We start from the raw sequence: 17,159 nt of genomic DNA on the forward strand, positions 1-17,159 counted from the left end.
CACAAATAGAAGGAAATAATCACATGTTCTAAGGCTTCTTGTCAGGACAGCCTGAGAGAATGAATTAAAACACAACCATGCAATCTGGATAGAATGAGCCCTTGACAAATGTTTCTGCAGTCTCCTTTGATCCTGGACGCAGACGGGGGGGCATGGGTGTTCTGTCTCCTGTAAGCATATTTATGGAGTATATGTACGGCCCTAGGGGAGTTCCAAAGGGACATCTCCCCAGGTTTGTCCACCCTCCCCTTCTGCCCTTGACCCCTTCTCTGCCATGGAATGATTAAACCATCTGACCAAGGAGGTGGTTAGCATGGTGTTTAAGAAGGTACACTAAAGAGTCGAAGATAATTGGGATGGAGGCTAGCTGTTTCACTGACTTGCCCTATGATGATGGACAAATAATGTAAATATTATCTCCAGATTCCATGCTCACTAAAAGGATAATACCTAATATATATAAAAGGAATGAAGGAGGTAGGAAAATATGTTATTGATTCAAGGAAGTTTATTTCTGAGACTAAATGTATCTTAGTGGTAAGGAGCTAGAAGTATAAAGTGCCTCAATGATATCTGGCACATAGTAAATTTGGTTGCTACTATTTTTCCAGGAGTGGCCATGAGAGGGCAGACATTTGGTACCATGGGACCTTAATGAAGCAGGAGAGCACAGTGGACCATGCTCTCCTCCTGACTGGGTTGTGCTCTCACCTCTCACCCTCATTCATAACTGACCAGTACTCTGTACCCACTTCTGGCCCAGCTCCAGCTTTATCTGCTCCGTGAAACCTTTCCTGTTCCATCTCCTTCCTCCTGTCTGCCGCTAGCAATGGCATCTGCCCCTCTGAGCTGCCAGAGCACTGTATGTCCTCTTCTGTCAGTAAGCACTACCATTCGGGTGCCTTAGAATTGATACTCAGGGCTCATTTTTCATGCGAGGGCATGGGCTCTGAGGGTGCACAGATCAGAGCTTTTCCCTCACGCCATCTCTCAGCCCAGGCTGATTTACTCAGCCTCCTGAAATGAACAGATCAGTCTACCAGTTACAACTCACGTGTTACAGTATAGTGGTTTTTCTGAACTGTATGAGATTCTTGACTATATGAAAGAAGTGTTATAAGCAATGGGATGTGATAAACCTTGGAACATAATTTGGCCTCTTCAAAATGTCCAGTAAGATGTTTTAGACAGTCATTTGGGACTTACTCAATCCCACCATTCAGAATAAAGATACTTTATTTGTATTAGCTCCCATTTAATACTTACATGGCAACAGGGTACTACTTAGGAAACTAAAGGGAGATTTGCTCATGCTCTGAATGAATGATTGAAGTTGTCAAAGTAACCGATATTGTCGAATGCTATCAAAGAACAGACTGAAGTGAAAATAACTACATCTCAAATGCTCTGTGACTGAATGGGGAGAGAGATTTCATTGTGTGGGTCATAAACAGCTCTCACAAAGTTAGAGTGCTTACTTGAACCCCACTTGAACTAGATGGATGTTGGTACATTCACTGCTCAGAGAAGAATTTCTTAAAGGCTTTGGGTTGCTCCCACTTCTTGTCAAGGAGTGAGCCAATTTTTATGTCTGTGTATTGCTTCGTAGCCCAGCTGCTCTCCAGAAGGATGGGGCTGTTGTGACCATGGAAAATAACACACATGCATACAGACACCCAAATGAAGCCAGAGATCTTCTGAAGACTTAGATAAACATTTAGTCTCCTAAATAAATACATTATCAGACCACACAAAGCACTTCCTACCCGGTTTCTTCCTCAGATGTCACAGTCCAAATAGCCTCTTTAACCTGCCCAGGTTTAAGCAATCAAGATTTATTTATCGATTACCTACTGGGTGGATAATTCCCAAGCCACAGGATCTAAGAGATGCAGTGGCAGAAGACATGGCCCTTTGCTTAAACTAAGGATTTGGAATTGTACGTGTAGAGGCAAAATGCATAAACTTAAATCAATTAGTACAATGAAAGCGAGGTTGAATACTAACTTGTGATAGATTGAGAAATGGATTGCAAGGTAAAACATCTGAGTCTCAGAGCTGCTACCAACTTGCCAAATAACAATCTATTCATCTGACAAACAAGCACTTACTGTGGATCAGGTACCATACTAGATACTGAATATATCGTGAACAAATCATTTAACTTGTTTATTTGTTCACTAATTCACCAAACAGTTAACGATTATATGATATATGAGGCTTTGTGCTAGGTGCTGAGGAAGAGGAAAAGATACAGTCCCTGCCTCTGTGGGTCAGGCTGCTCATCAGTATAATGACATGTGTTGGGTGGGGTGGGAGGTGGATTCATTGGTCTCTTGTGTTCTTTCTACCAAAACTATGCTAAGCTGTGGATTGAAGGATTTTGTGGTTCATTTACTAAGTATCAGGTCAAGAAGATAAATGGTCATTTGTAAAAGTGGAATAAACCACTGGACTTTGAATTATAGAATTTTGGATGGGAATCCCTAGGGAGCCTCAAGGCACAGTACTTACATGCCTATGTCTTGCTTTAAGTATGCAAGTTGATTCTCTTTATCCCATTATACATGCACATTTCTTTAGCATTTACAAGGCACTTCCATGTGGACAGTTTTATTTGCTCTGCATAACAATCTTATGAAGTCATGGTTTTAATGTCCTCTTTTTAAAGATAAAGAAACTGAGGCCACAAGTGATCAGATTTATTTACTAACGTCTGTGAGGATAGAGATCTCCGACCTCCCAGTCTGGTGCTTTTTCTGCAACCACATTATTTACTCATTTGCTAAGTGTGTTTGGAGGGCCAGCTATAGCCCAGGCGTTTGGCAAAGTCCTGGGGAAGTTATGATGCACCAGCCAGTAATCTCAATGACTTTATAGTCAGATCTCCTTGGACTTTTGCTCAAAATTAACAGAAACCACACTGCTTTGTGGCATATAGTATAGTTTTGCATGCAATTTAAAGTATGAGCTACTAGATCATAAGCTCCTGTGGTCAGGTACCAAATAGGATAAACACTTGATAAACAACGTTTTCAGATTTTTGCATCAATTCAATTGATATTGGCCATAATATATATATATATATATATATATATATATATATATATATATATACACACACACACACACACACACACACACATACATACATACCGTATTTTCCGGCGTATAAGACCACCCCCTAATTTTTACAGTTAAAACATAGGTTTAGGCCTATATTCGCTGTATAAGACTACCCCCCACTTCCGAGGCAACACCAGTTCTTTTTTTAATAGAATACCTTTCTGACTCTGGCCAATCTGAGCAGGCTTTTTACTAGAACACAGTGTAGCTTCGGATACAGAACGTGTATAATTTGCATGCATAAAAAGCCTGCTTGGATTGGCTGAGTTAGAGAGGCGGTCCGAGCAGCCTTGCAGTGATTGGTGTGGGATCGAGTTGGAAAATTCGTTTGGCGGCATATCGTGACGTTGTATAAGACGACCCCCCCCCCCCCCCCGAGAGAGAGAGAGAGAGAGAGAGAGAGAGAGAGAGAGAGAGAGAGAGAGAGAGAGGGAGATTTTTTTTTTTTTCTGTTGACTTTCATTTCAAATGTCGTCTTATATGCCGGAAAATACGGTAACAATATTCCTGTTTATTTACTAGTATCGCAGTTGGCAAACTGGCTCACGAGCCACATGCGGCTCTTTGGCCCTTTGAGTGTGGCTCTTCCTACAAAATACCACAGTCTGGGTGAGTCTATTTTGAAGAAGTGGTGTTAGAAAAAATTTAAGTTAAAAAATTTGGCTTGCAAAAGAAATTTCAATCATTGTACTGTTGATATTTGGCTCTGTTGACTAATCAGTTTGCCAACCACTGTACTAGTACAATGAAGTGTAGATTCTGAAAGACCTCAAATAAAACACATGATTAGTAGATTATCTAGAATATAATCCTAAATCATATGTCAACTAGCATTTTGTTATATCCAATTCCCCAGATAATACTTCATCTCTCTATACATAGGGCCTAGGAGAATGCTGTTCCTAGACTAGCGATGCATCTAGTTGTTATAGAATGAGTAGCTTAAACACAGATTAACACCATATGTAAATGGGCTACATATTTAGCTCCTAACATCTATCACTAAGTCTAAGAAATAGCTTTCCTCTAGACAGAAGGTCACCAGGCAGGTTTTAGATATGAGGAGAGAAAAGTCAGAAGAGTGAAAGATGAAGGAAAAACAAAAAATAAAGCAAGGAAAAAAGATCAAGAACTTTGTGGTCAGATAGACTTGGGTTTGATCTTAGCATTGCCACTTATTTGTGCATACCTTCAGGCAGGCATTTTAACTTTCAGGTTTCGTGGGTGGTTAAGAGTATTAAGGCCAGCAATATATGTTGAACATTTAGCAGTGTCTCATCTACAATAAATACCCAATAAGCTCCTGTTCTTTATTCTGACATTACAAGCTGAAAGAAATACAGGAGAAGATGCGGAGTGATAAGAAAATACAGGCTATATTTGGGGCGGGGAGGGGGGGGGGACTTTGAGGAGAATGAAGTATGTGCGTAAGGACATAAGATGAGAAGAAGATGAAAGAGTAATGGCATTCTAAGGGGTTAGGATCTATCCTTGTTGCTACAAGTCGACAACCACTTGGGTCTTTTGTGAACACACTGTGAGGCCAGGCAGGAAGAACCTATGAGCAGAGAGATGTTGAGAAGCTACACAAAACTGGAGTGGCAATCACAGAACTCCCTTCCTGTGATCTGCCTTGAAGTAATGTCTGATGGCAAAAGCGCCTGGTGCCCAACTGTACAAACCCTGAACCACTCTGAATTTCTCCAAGACACAAATCTTTATCCACTGCATGGTTGGGAAATGATATACACATATATTTTTATGATGGATTAGCCTTTTTGGACTGTGGCCACACCATAGAGGGTTTTCTAATCTATTTTGAGTTCTAATTGATTACAGCATTTGGAAAAATGTACAGCAAATTGCTCTGTTAATCAAGGTAAATCAAGCTGATGTCATAGATGCTAAATATATGTCTTTGCAGTAATACTATTTACAGTGCTGGGGCTGAGGCTGCTGTCAGTATTTCCACTCGACAGCCCTGCCTTCTCAGGAGCTCATGGCTTATCTCCGAAGGCATTCAGTGGTTCATCTGCAGGGCTGGGATCCCAGGTCCTTCTCCCCACATCTAAGACAGGGATGGCAGGAGAAGGTGAGAATGGCCTCCTTGTGTACAGGATAAGAGGCAGTAGGAATGAGGCCACACAAAGGCTAGGAAGACAGGGAAGAAGGTAGCAAAGGCAGATGATTTTATGAAGCCAGAAGGACCCTAGCATATCCGATCCCTTGAGTGATGAAGGCACTGAGAGATGAGCAGGTAACTTTGCTGAGATATTGGTAAAAGTAATGGAAGAAGGTTCGAAGATCATCTAGTCTGGTAATATCCCTGAAGCACAAAGATAGAAAGGAAATTATTACATCACACAGCAAGTTATTTTCAGAACTAAGATTTAAAAATTAGGTGTCCTGACTCCTCATGCACTGCTCTTTCTAGATGTTAAAAAACACACACATTGTTATGCTGTTCTTTAATTTTTTCTCCTTCTTCCACATCATCCTTCCTAATATTCATCATTATCCCATATGCTAGCTATGTGCCAGGCTGTGTAATAAACACTGAATATATTATTACAACCATGTGAGGTTAAGTAATATTCTATTCTCATGTTTAACATGAAGACTTGGAGATTGAAATAACAGAAGTAACTTGACGAAGGAAACTCTATTAACTTGAGACTATATAACTCCTATGCTTATGCACCTAATCATCACACTAATATCATCATCAAGTTCCCATCATGTTTGTACACCTTTTTAACTACTCTTTTAACATGGAGCTGTGAACGTCAAATGCAATACTTCAAACTTCATAGTGATTTTATGAAACATGGATGATTTCTTTCTTGCAAGTGGAAATAAAACAACTTGTTGAAGGGCACACCATTAGGAGGTTTCATAACCAGGCATAGAATCTACGTATATTTCTGTGCTAATGAGTATACAATAGCGGAGATAAGAAAGAACTAAATCTCAGCTTTGTCCTTGAATGGCTATATCCTGATCTGGACCAAGTCCATTTCCTCTTTGGCTCCCAGTAAGCAAGTGTGCACCATAAAGGAACTGAGGCTCCTGTCATGTTCTGTATGATTCTAAGAGAAAAGTCAATAGCAACAGCAACCACAACCATAAAAGGAAAGCAGAGGCTGCAATTGAAGGGTACACATACAGAACTTCTCAGACCACTAAAGATGATTAAAAATAAATGGGCGGGGAGGGGTAAAAAAAAAAGGGTCAGAAAATTCATCCTCAGGTCAGTTTTGGAAGATCGTTTATGGCCTGGGTGGTGCCCTGTCATGACTAGATCAAAAGCAGAACAGTGATGTAATTGGCTGTTTGTATACAGATGCTGGCCTCCAAATTCCCATATGGGAACATCTGCTGAGGACAGCCACTTGACAAATAAGCAGGCAATTAGGTAGCAGATGCCTCTGTGCCAAGAACACGAGACCACCAGCTGTGGGGAGGCTGCAACAGGGAAATAAGGCCAGGCTGGAGAAGATGCTCTTATGTTCATGTGAGAACCAGACTATCAAGGACAGAAGAAGGGAGATAAGGTCAAGGACAGAGTTCAGCCGAGGATAACTGGCTGTTTGTTTGGGGGCATGATGTCAAGATTCTGAGTTTTGGCTATACATTATAATCACCTGCAGATTTTAAATATCCTGATGCTCGGGCTGCATCCCAAAACAATTCAATCAGAGTCTTGAAATAGGGCATAGGCAGCAGTGTTTTCTAAGGTTATTCAGGTAATCCCAAAGGGTACCTTAGGTTGAAAAACAATAACCAGGAAGGTTCCAGGATTAACCACTAGGATTGGTGACACAAAGACGGTGGCCTATATAAAGCTCTTATCTTTATTCCACAATGTCTCTCTTTGGAATAACTCCAAATATGCCTTTTGAGTTTATCAAATCCTCATTTCAGTGGCCTAGGAATCAAGCAAAGTCCATCTCCTCAGTGAAACAAATACAAACGACTCTATGTCTGCTACTCGCTGATCGTGTTTTTGTTTTGTTTTGTTTTTTGTTTGTTTGCTTTTTTTGGGGGGAGGGGGTTAAGGGCAGGAAGGCAGTAAAATGTGATTATGTATACTTAAGTGTTTTACAACAGGCCTGGAACATAATAGGTGCTCAATAAATGTAGGTTGAATTTTAGTCTGAGTCACACACAAAAAAGGAAAAATTTGAGCACTTCAGTCTGGGCATTTTTCCTAATGCTATTCTCAGACAATCTATCACCAATCTTGCAAATATTGTGCCTCAAATATTTACTTTTTTACTAGCAGTATATCCATTTTATTTTTTATACCTTTTTATAGGTTTCAGGGGTACAATCCTACAATTGTACCTCATTGCATTGTGTGTGCACCACTCCCAAGTCAAATCTTGTTCCATCATCATTGATTTCCCCTTTACTCTCTCCTACTTCCTCCCACCGCCCAAATATTTCTTAAGCATGTCCTTTTTCTCTCCAGTCTCACTGCTAGTGTTCATTCCTACCATCCTCCATCTGAAGTATTACAATACCTGAGGGCTGAAAGCTAGCCTTGGATCTGTTCCATATACCACAGATAGAGAAATCCACAACAAACAAATATCACATTAGCTCAACACCTTTCAGGGATTCCCTACTACCCACAAGACAAATAACAAGCTCTTTATGACATTGTTTCTGCCAATCTCCTCAAATTCACCTGTTTTTACAGCTCTTCTCTCCATCCCCACCATACCCAAACTCATATCCCAAAACTATCAATCTTGTTATATTTTCCTCTGCATGCAATTGGATGTTTTACACATCAGACCCATTTCTTATGCTGTTTGTGTATCTGATAACACATTTCCTACCTTCATCTTCCACCTAACGAGACATCCCCTTATTCCTTAAGCTCACTCAACTCAGGCACTACCTTCTTCAGGAGGATTGTGAATCCCATTGTCTTGTTTCTATTCCTTGCATTTCCCTCTACCATAACATTTCACATTTTGCTGGGATTTTCTAAACACATTCCTGAATCTCAGCCAGTAGACTATTGATTCTTCTATGTCAGAGGCTATCTCTGATCCCCAACTATACATAGTCGAGCACAGAGGACATATATGCATACTTTGACCTATAGAAGGTGCTCAATCACTTATAAAGTTTTATTCCAGTGAACCTGAGACACTGGAGTGAGCAGTGTTCCCAAGAGGAGTTTGCTTGTTCTCTGGTGTCTTCTCTTGCACTCACCCATGGGGAAAGGCCAGGATTGGGAGATCTGTGTTCAAATTCTGCTGGTTAGTTAGTCTAACAAAGGCCAAGGTCCTAAAGGCAGTCCTCTGGGAATCTTTTGCAGACAGAAATGGAGCCATGCAGGAATAGATCTCAGCCTTATTTCTTTCCTCTAAACCAAACTGGCTCTGAGTAATGCCTTTGAGATCCTGACCACATCCTCCTTTTCCATTGCCAAAAACAAGAGGCTGGAGATAAACCATAGCTCAAGCTCCAAGAATTCGGGGAAGGTGACTCGTTTGCTGGATCAGGGCCATATTTTAGGAAGGCTCCTTCAACTCCCTTGAGTCTTAGATTAGACTGTGTCCTTCCAGTTTTATAAAAAATGGGCTGTCAACAACAAGTCAGAAAATATTAATGAGGTGGGCAAGAGATGCCCCCAAAGGGGAAGGATTGCAGGAATCACTGAGAAAACACTCAGGAAGATGACATTTCTAAAGAACTTACTCCCTATTTCTAGTTACTGTTGATTCCCCCAAATGCATTGGAAATATTTAAATTTCATATTTGATTTCAAAAAATTAGGCATGATTTGACTTGGAAGGGATATTAGAGATAGTATGATCCAATCCCAGGGCTTTTGTTTTTCTGAAGGGAAATAGGGGATTTTGTTTTCCTGGCTGCCCAACATTTAATGTTCTCTTGTTAACCAGACTCCCCTTTTCCCTTGGTGTAAGAATTTAAAGATAGTCCCTAAGATTCCTGCTCCTGTATACATTCCCTTTGCAGCAGAACAGATGGAATATAATGACATATCACTCTCATAATTAAATTACCAATCAATCAACTCAAAAAGATTATCCTGATCTAATCAGGGAAACCCTCCAAGAGAAGGTGAAGTGTCAGGTAGAGGCTTCGGTTGACCCTGAATAAATAGAAAACTGTCGCACTGTGAGAGGATAGGACCATGTGGCAAGGAGCAGAGGGCGGCCTCTAGAAGCTGAGAGTGATCTCTGGCCAAGAGCCAAAAGAGAACAGGTTCTTTGATCACACAGCCCAAAGGAACTGAATTCTGCCAACCATGTGAGCTTGAAAGAGCAACCTGAGGCTCAGGGGAGACCACAACCCTGGCTGACTGTATGACTTCGATGTGGGAAACCCTAGGCAGAGAACCTAGTTGTGCCATGCCTAGACTTCTGACCTGCAAAATCTAGGACATAATAAAACTGCATTGTTTTAGATGTTAAGTTGGTTGTATTGTGTTTTGAAGCAATAGAAAGTAGTAATAGAGGGTCCTTCTTTTACTGTTGGCTATTTGAATAGCACTATCTACCTCTGCCTGTAGGCACAGCATGTGACCCATGCTTAAGCTGAGCAGTGTTCTTGCCACCATCCAGTGATTGGCCAAGAATGCCATGTCACCCAATTTATGCCTATGAGAATCAGAACCAAGGCTTTCTGAAGGAAAATAGGGGTTTTTTTCCTGTATAGGAAAAAAAAAGGGGGCTCTCTTTTCACTGAAATTGAAGCTGAGGGCATTTAGTTTTGGCATGGATGTCAACCATATTGCTGCCATGTGATATTTGGAAATGAACCAACATGCAGGAGAATAATTTTGAACAATGGAGAAAAAAAAATGATTTCTTGATTTACTTTGGTTCCCGATCATCTGAGCCTAAAGGAGAAAATACCTGTGGAGATTTCAATGACCTACACCTGTAACTTCCACATTTGGTTTAAGACTGTGCTAGACCAGGTTGTTAGGCCATTGTGATAGAAAATGCTCTATGTGAAATATAGGACAATTTGGGGCCCTAGAAGGACTAAATCAAACAACAACTGCAGGTATGACATAAAAGTAACCAGATCTCCTGTTGCCCAACCTCAGGCCTCAACCATGCCTTATTGCTGTGATGACTGCCTCTCCAGGAATCACACATTATTGATTTCCCAAGAATAGGCAGCAATAGCAGCTACAATAACAATAATTAGAGTTCAATGAGTGTGTGTTATGGCCACGCTACTTACTGTGAAGTTTATATATGGTATTTCATTGTATATTCCATAAACCTTATGCATTTTGAATCTTATTTTAAAGATGACAAAAGTGAAGCTCAGAAATGTTTACTAATGTGAGCAAGGTCATATAACTAGTTAGTAGTGGAGCCTGAACTTCATCCTTATCTGTCTGACCCAAAGTCTATTCTCTTAACTATTGTGTTAATTGTTGCTAGGACAAAAACACAAACCAAATAAGCCTAGGAAACTTTAATACTTCAAATTTATCGTGTGACTGTGTCATAAGGATCTTTTTTTTATTAATACAGATCCACAAAGGCTGTTGTATATTTCTCAGCCAAATCAGCACTCCCATGCATGAAGGAATCTTTAATCCCTAACATTGGAATATTAAATTGCATATCCCTCCTCCCTCCTTTGTTTTAAAGACTATGCAGGACATATATTGAGAAGAAAAAAAATGCAACTTATGTGGGGGGAAAAATAATAAACTAGCAGTTGGGACACTTGTATTCAAGTCCCTCTTCTGTCTGTAATTCCATGTGCAATCTTGGGCAAATCACCTCTCTCAATAGGCCTTAGTCTTGATCTATAGAATGATCTATAAAATGACGGAATTTACAATAAAATTAATGAAAAGGTTTTGCATGTAGAAAACTTCGTTTCATTATAAAGACATTCTGGTGGAACTCCAACTGTTCCAGAAACTGTGTTCTTTTGTTTGTTTGTGTGTGTGTGTGTGTGTGTGCGTGCGCACGCTAAATTTACTATAATTTGGATTCCTTGATTGGGTCTTGGAATATCCCTGATATGTTCAGCCACTGAAAAGCCAATATGCCCAAAATAGTTGTGAAGCTGCTAAGATGCTTAAAACATTTATAACTTTGCATAAATATGGCATCTTGACTATATCACACACACCTCATCGATGAGGAAATAGAGCTACAAAATGTTAAGTACCGTATTTTTCGGACCATAAAACGCACTTTTTCCCCCCCCAGAAGTGGGGGGGAAAAGTCCCTGCGTCTTATGGTCCAAATATAGCCTACACATATACTTTAAAAAAAAAAGTTTTTTTACTTGCCCGGCTCTGTGTGGTCTCTGTGTGCTTGCCCGGCTCTAAAATGGTTCTAAATGCTGCTGTTTACTTTACAGGGTTGATTGCATGTGTTTATGACTGTGATGTTGGGTTTTAATGCACATAAAATATTTTAGGACACTATTTGTTTCAGAATCTTTTTTTCTTCATTTCCCTTCTCTAAAAACTGGTGCGTCTTATGGTCCGGAGCGTCTAATGGTCCGAAAAATACGGTAACTTCACCAAGGAGCAGAGCATAATCACAGATCCACCTATCTCCAAAGCTTGTCTATCTACTCTAAGCCAAACTGCTCCCCATCTGATAAAAAGATTCTTGAGTTTTAATTTTTATTTATGTCTAGAGGCTCAATGCATGAAATTTGTGCAAGAGAAGGCCTTCGCAGCTGCAGGGGCTGCCTCAATCCCTCCCTCGCAGCTGCGGTAATCCCATGGCTGCACCCGGCTTTGTCCAGAAGGTTGTCCAGAAGGACATCTGGACGATTGTTATGCTGTTAAGCCTTTCAGTTGATTTGCATATTATGTTTTTATTATTATATATTATGAATCATTTTCTGGACCCAGACAAGGCAAAAGAAAGTAAATTATATCAGTATCCAGAGACAAGAAGGCAGAGCAGTACCTAAAAGGATAATGAAAGAGTTGGTTACCTAGCTTTAAATCAAATATCTTGTTTTCCATTGCATCTCAACAGCACTAAACCAAAAAAACAAAAACAAAACAAAACAAAACAAAAAATAAAAATAAAACAACTTTACCTTTTAAAACCATTTTAAAATTACAGAAAAATTGCAACAGAGTGTTCCCCTGTACCCCAGAATCAGTTTCCTCTATTGTTAACTACTTAACAATTAAAATGGTACATCTGTTGAAAGTAATGAGCCGCTATTGATACGGTATTATTCACTCAAGTCCATACTTGTTTCATGTTTCTTAGGTGTTACCCAATGTCTCTTTTTCTGCTATGGGATCCCACCCAGGATACCACATTACACTAATGATCATGTCTCCTTGCTCCCCTTTGCTGTGGCAGTTTCTCTGACTTTTCTAGTTCATAATAATCTTGACAGTTTTGAGAACTACCAGTCAAGTATTTTGTAGACTTGCCTAAATTAGTATTTGGTGGTTTTTCTCATTTGGTGGTTTACCAGTTTTGGGGAGCTCACGTGCCATCCCCATCACACCACAGTAAGGGTTTACATGATCAGTATGATGCATGTTATTGAGGTTAACATTGACTACTTGACTCAGGTTCAAGAATACTTTTTAAAAAACTACAGTGTCTATCCTCTCTGAGTTCTCTCTGGGCTCTGAGCACTGTTTCCCTACAGATTGTCCTAGATGCTTGGAGATATGGTCTTAGCCACAGGCCCCAGTTGTCTCCATTGTCTTTAATTTGCTGTGATACAATTAACCCTAAGAGGTTGCATTTTGAATCTGTTGAAGAGCTAAGGATTTTAAGATGGGTCATGTAGCAGTGGGTGGTAATGCAGGTTTTTGCTTTTTGTTTCATTTTGTTTCACATCAGGGATGTGGGATCTGCTTGGATTTCCCACTCACAATACCAGAGAAAGCAGACAGGCTTTCAGAACCTGATAATAATGACTTGTATTAAAATGTAGTGTTTAGTTTTTTAAATGCTTTCACATATTTAATCTGGCCCCCAAATTTTGTTTGATAAATACTTGTAGAATGATTGAATGCGAGAAAGAAAATAAAAAATAAAGGAAGGAAGAAAGGGAGGGACAAAAAGAGAGGGAGGGAGGATGGGTAGAAGGGAGGGAAAGGAATAAAGACAGGGGTAGAGGAAGGAGGGTAGGAGGGAGGGAGGCAGGACGGAGAGTTGGAGGGAGTGAGGGAGAGAGGAAGGGAGGGGTGAATGTGTACATTTCCAGTTTAGGGCAGGGATGAGATGGGAATGGTAAAGAGATTAGATTAGATGAAACTGGTTTGATTTCTTCCTTTGCACTTACTGACTCCAGGATCTCACGGATGAGAGTGGATTTCCATGGGATCTGCTCCTTATTGGGTGGCTAAATGCATCTCAAGACCAGGAGAGAGTGCAATGGAACGGTGCACAGAGTAAATGCATGGAGAGGACACCCTATGCTTTTGTTACCATATGGAAATGGAGTGTTAAAACACTGAACACTGTATGTCAACATGGATGCAGCAAATTAATGGTTACAGTGCCCTTTAAAATAATATCACACAATAAGATCACACAAGGGGAGGGCTATTTGTTATTTTTATCCTCATCACTGGACAAAGGAGGGAACTGAGGCCCAGAGAGGTAAAGTCAGTGGCAAGAGGAAGGAGGCAGGATTTTAACTCAGGCCTGTTGGCCTCCTCACCCTCGCAGGAACGCACTGGACTATAACCACAGACTCCTTCCTCTCCTGAAGGGGATTTCCTTGTCTGTGACTGCGGGGCTCTGTTTGGGGATTGCTTTGGGTATAAAGCACATCCATCACTTTTGATGACTCAGTCTTCTCTAGTCTGTTGTATTCCAGATTCTTTCTAGAGGAGCAGAGGGGAACTCAAAATTCCCTAAAAATGGAGATCACTCTGTTCCTCTGAAAAAAGCTCAATTTTATAGCCACCAACCACTATAGAAATCACTCAAGGGTTTCTTTCTTTTCCTTCTTCATTTTTTTTTCCTTAAGAGGAAGAGAGTCATAATTGCTAAGACTAATGCAGTAAAGTCTTCTCTAGAGGATTCCAAACAATGTCGCAGAGTTTCTTAACCCCCTCGACCACCCCTTTAGGGTCCCTTCAAATTGTTGTCTCCCCGAAAGGAGTGCCCTACAGTCTTGTGGGGAGAGAACATTCCACCATTCCTTAGATGTTCCATATGCTAAGAGGAGAGAGGGGTGGGGGATATTCAGGCACTTAGGTCATGTGGTTTGTCACAACACTGGGAGATGGTTCTCAGCTGGATATCTCAAGTGTTGTGAATAGACACTAGACTGAAGAATGTCACATCTGTTATGTGAGGCCAGCCCTTGAGCATCAATAAATACCAATGGGACAGGTACTGCTTTTATTTTTTTTAGATTATCTGTGGCAAGCTTGCTAGGTGGGGGTAAGAAAAACACAGAGATCATCATTCTGTTCACCCTATTAAGACTAAATTATGCTGATTTCATGATTTGGTGCAGACACCTTGTTCCCAGCCCTCATCCCTACCAAGTGGGAGAGATGATAGCTGAAGAAAGAAGAAAAAGTAGCAGGGGAAATGTGGAAAGATGGAAGAGGACCCTCCTCTGTCTTTTCTGCCTTGGTAACCAGCATCATCCCCATCCGTCTCCTAACACTGCTCTCAAGTCTTCCCCTGCACTTGCAGCACAGCTGAGGATTTAATGTACTCAGACAGTGCTAGAATTGGTTGCACTTTCTCTTTTATTTGTCTTTTATTGCATTTGCAGTGGGTATACATGTCTTCATTAACTCTCCATGACATTCAGAATAGCTGGGGATAAAAAAGATGCTCAATCAAGAAGGAAAACAGCCCCCCTCCCTCCCATCTCCAATCCCAAGCATCCCCCAGGGCATGTATTAATTACTGAAGATGAATGCTGGACCTCCGTTCTCAGCAGGGGCTTTTAAATTGTATTGCATTGCCAGGTCAGAAGATGGTGCTTCATCTTGCGAAATGGTAAAGGAGTCTCAACCTCCTGTGGAAGTAGCAGCTAACAATGGCCTCTGTTACTGAGTACCTACCATGTGTCTAACATTATTAGATTCTGTTTATGAATTAGCCCACATAACCCTCCCACCCACCCTACAAGACACATTATTATCCCCATTTGCTAGATGGAGAAGCTGACTCCAAACATTATGCTATTTTCAGTACAGAAGGTGGCTCCCTTTGGTGTGCCCTACAGTTCCTCAAAGTGACCCTGAGTCCAGGAAGACAGTCACAGTTACCTCCCTTGTTAAAGCCCATGGGAGTGGAGGAGATTCATAAATTGACCTTCAAAGGAATGCTTCCCAGTTTCAAACAAGACCATAGGGTTGTCACTATTATCCACAGAAGAGGCAAGGTTAAGATGAAGTTGACTGGCATTTGCCTAACTGCTGTGCCACCAAAGTCCCTTTTTCTTATTTTTTTCCTGCCTTAATGAAGCATTTCATAAATGAATATGAAGAGATATTAAGAGCTCAGAAAAGCAACACTTGCCAACATGTTTTATGGGGAATACTAGTCTCAGTTACTTGCTTTAAGGGAATACTTTTTTTTTTAAATATATTTTATTGATTTTATACAGAGAGGAAGGGAGAGAGATAGAGAGTTAGAAACATCAATGAGAGAGTGTCATCGATCAGCTGCCTCTTGCACACCCCTTACTGGGGATATGCCCGCAACCAAGGTACATGCCCTTGACCGGAATTGAACCAGGGACCCTTCAGTCCCCAAGCCGACGCTCTATCCATTGAGCCAAACCGGTCCCGGCAAGGGAATACTTTTTGAAAAATCCTAAATATTCTCCCCCTCCTTGTCTCCACTCATTATTTCAAAACACATGTGCTTACTGAAATTCTGAGGTGTCCTGTAGGAAAACAAACAAACAAAAACGAAGCCCACCGTACACACAAAAAATACTTCTGTATCACCAATATGCTTTCTCTACTATTTAAACTTTAAATAGTTTCTCTACAACTATCTGTTCAAACCCTTTGGAATTATGGCTTTGCAAAGATCACCTTAGGAATCCTTTTGTCGAAGACTATTCAAAGAGTTGTCATCATAAATCCCAAATAAAATGAGGATTTCACTGCTCTTCTGAAATTCTATACCAATTTATCTTTATTGTTCTTCAGCTTATAGATTCAAGACTATAAACTAAGGTTAAATGACAAATGTATTAACAGATTAAAAAGGTGAGCAATGTATCCTATCTTGTCCTTTTCCACACCACTAACTTGTTTTCCCTGATTACAAGTAAATATATATTCACTTTATAAAATTCATGCTTATCCAAATGTAGAATCCATATGATCTAATTTGAGTTGCAACAAGATTTAATTCTCATTCCCTTACAACAGTGTAAACTCCCTTATAATGGTGAGGTAGCTTGATGCCTGGAACATTGTAGGCTCTCAGAAAGCTGAGTTGAATAGGTGAATGAGTTCTATTTGAATTAATTTTATCCACTTAAGTATGAGTTTCTTGTGGACAGAGACTCAAGTCATATTGATCTTTGTTCCAACACACCTAGCAAGTACCCAGAGCATAGCATTTATTAAACCTTGGCTACAATCATTTCTCCTTTAGGAGTGCTTCTGAGTGGCCTTTGAAGGAAGGTCTCTACCACTAGAGGTATACACACTTGTGTTTGTATTCCCATCCTGTAATGTATTTGCCATATAAGTTTAATTAAGAAGCTAAGTATTTGCATCTATTAAATGGGGCTAACATAGCCTATTTTATATAGGTGCCATTAGATACACATTAGGGCATACAGATCAATGTGCTTTGTAAACACTATAGAGTTATTTAAAGTATTTATTTTATGATTGTAAAGTGGTCTATTTCATATATATGATATATATTGATTTGAGAGAGGCATAAAAAGGGAGAGAGACATAGAAATATCAATGGTGAGAGAGAATCACTGATCGACTGCCTCTTGCACGCTCCACACTGGGGACTGAGCCCACAACTTGAGCAAGTGCCCTTGACTGGAATGGAATCCAGGACCCT

The sequence above is a fragment of the Pipistrellus kuhlii genome, unplaced genomic scaffold (assembly GCF_014108245.1).
Source record: "Pipistrellus kuhlii isolate mPipKuh1 unplaced genomic scaffold, mPipKuh1.p scaffold_m20_p_12, whole genome shotgun sequence".
NCBI classification, from domain to species: domain Eukaryota; kingdom Metazoa; phylum Chordata; class Mammalia; order Chiroptera; family Vespertilionidae; genus Pipistrellus; species Pipistrellus kuhlii.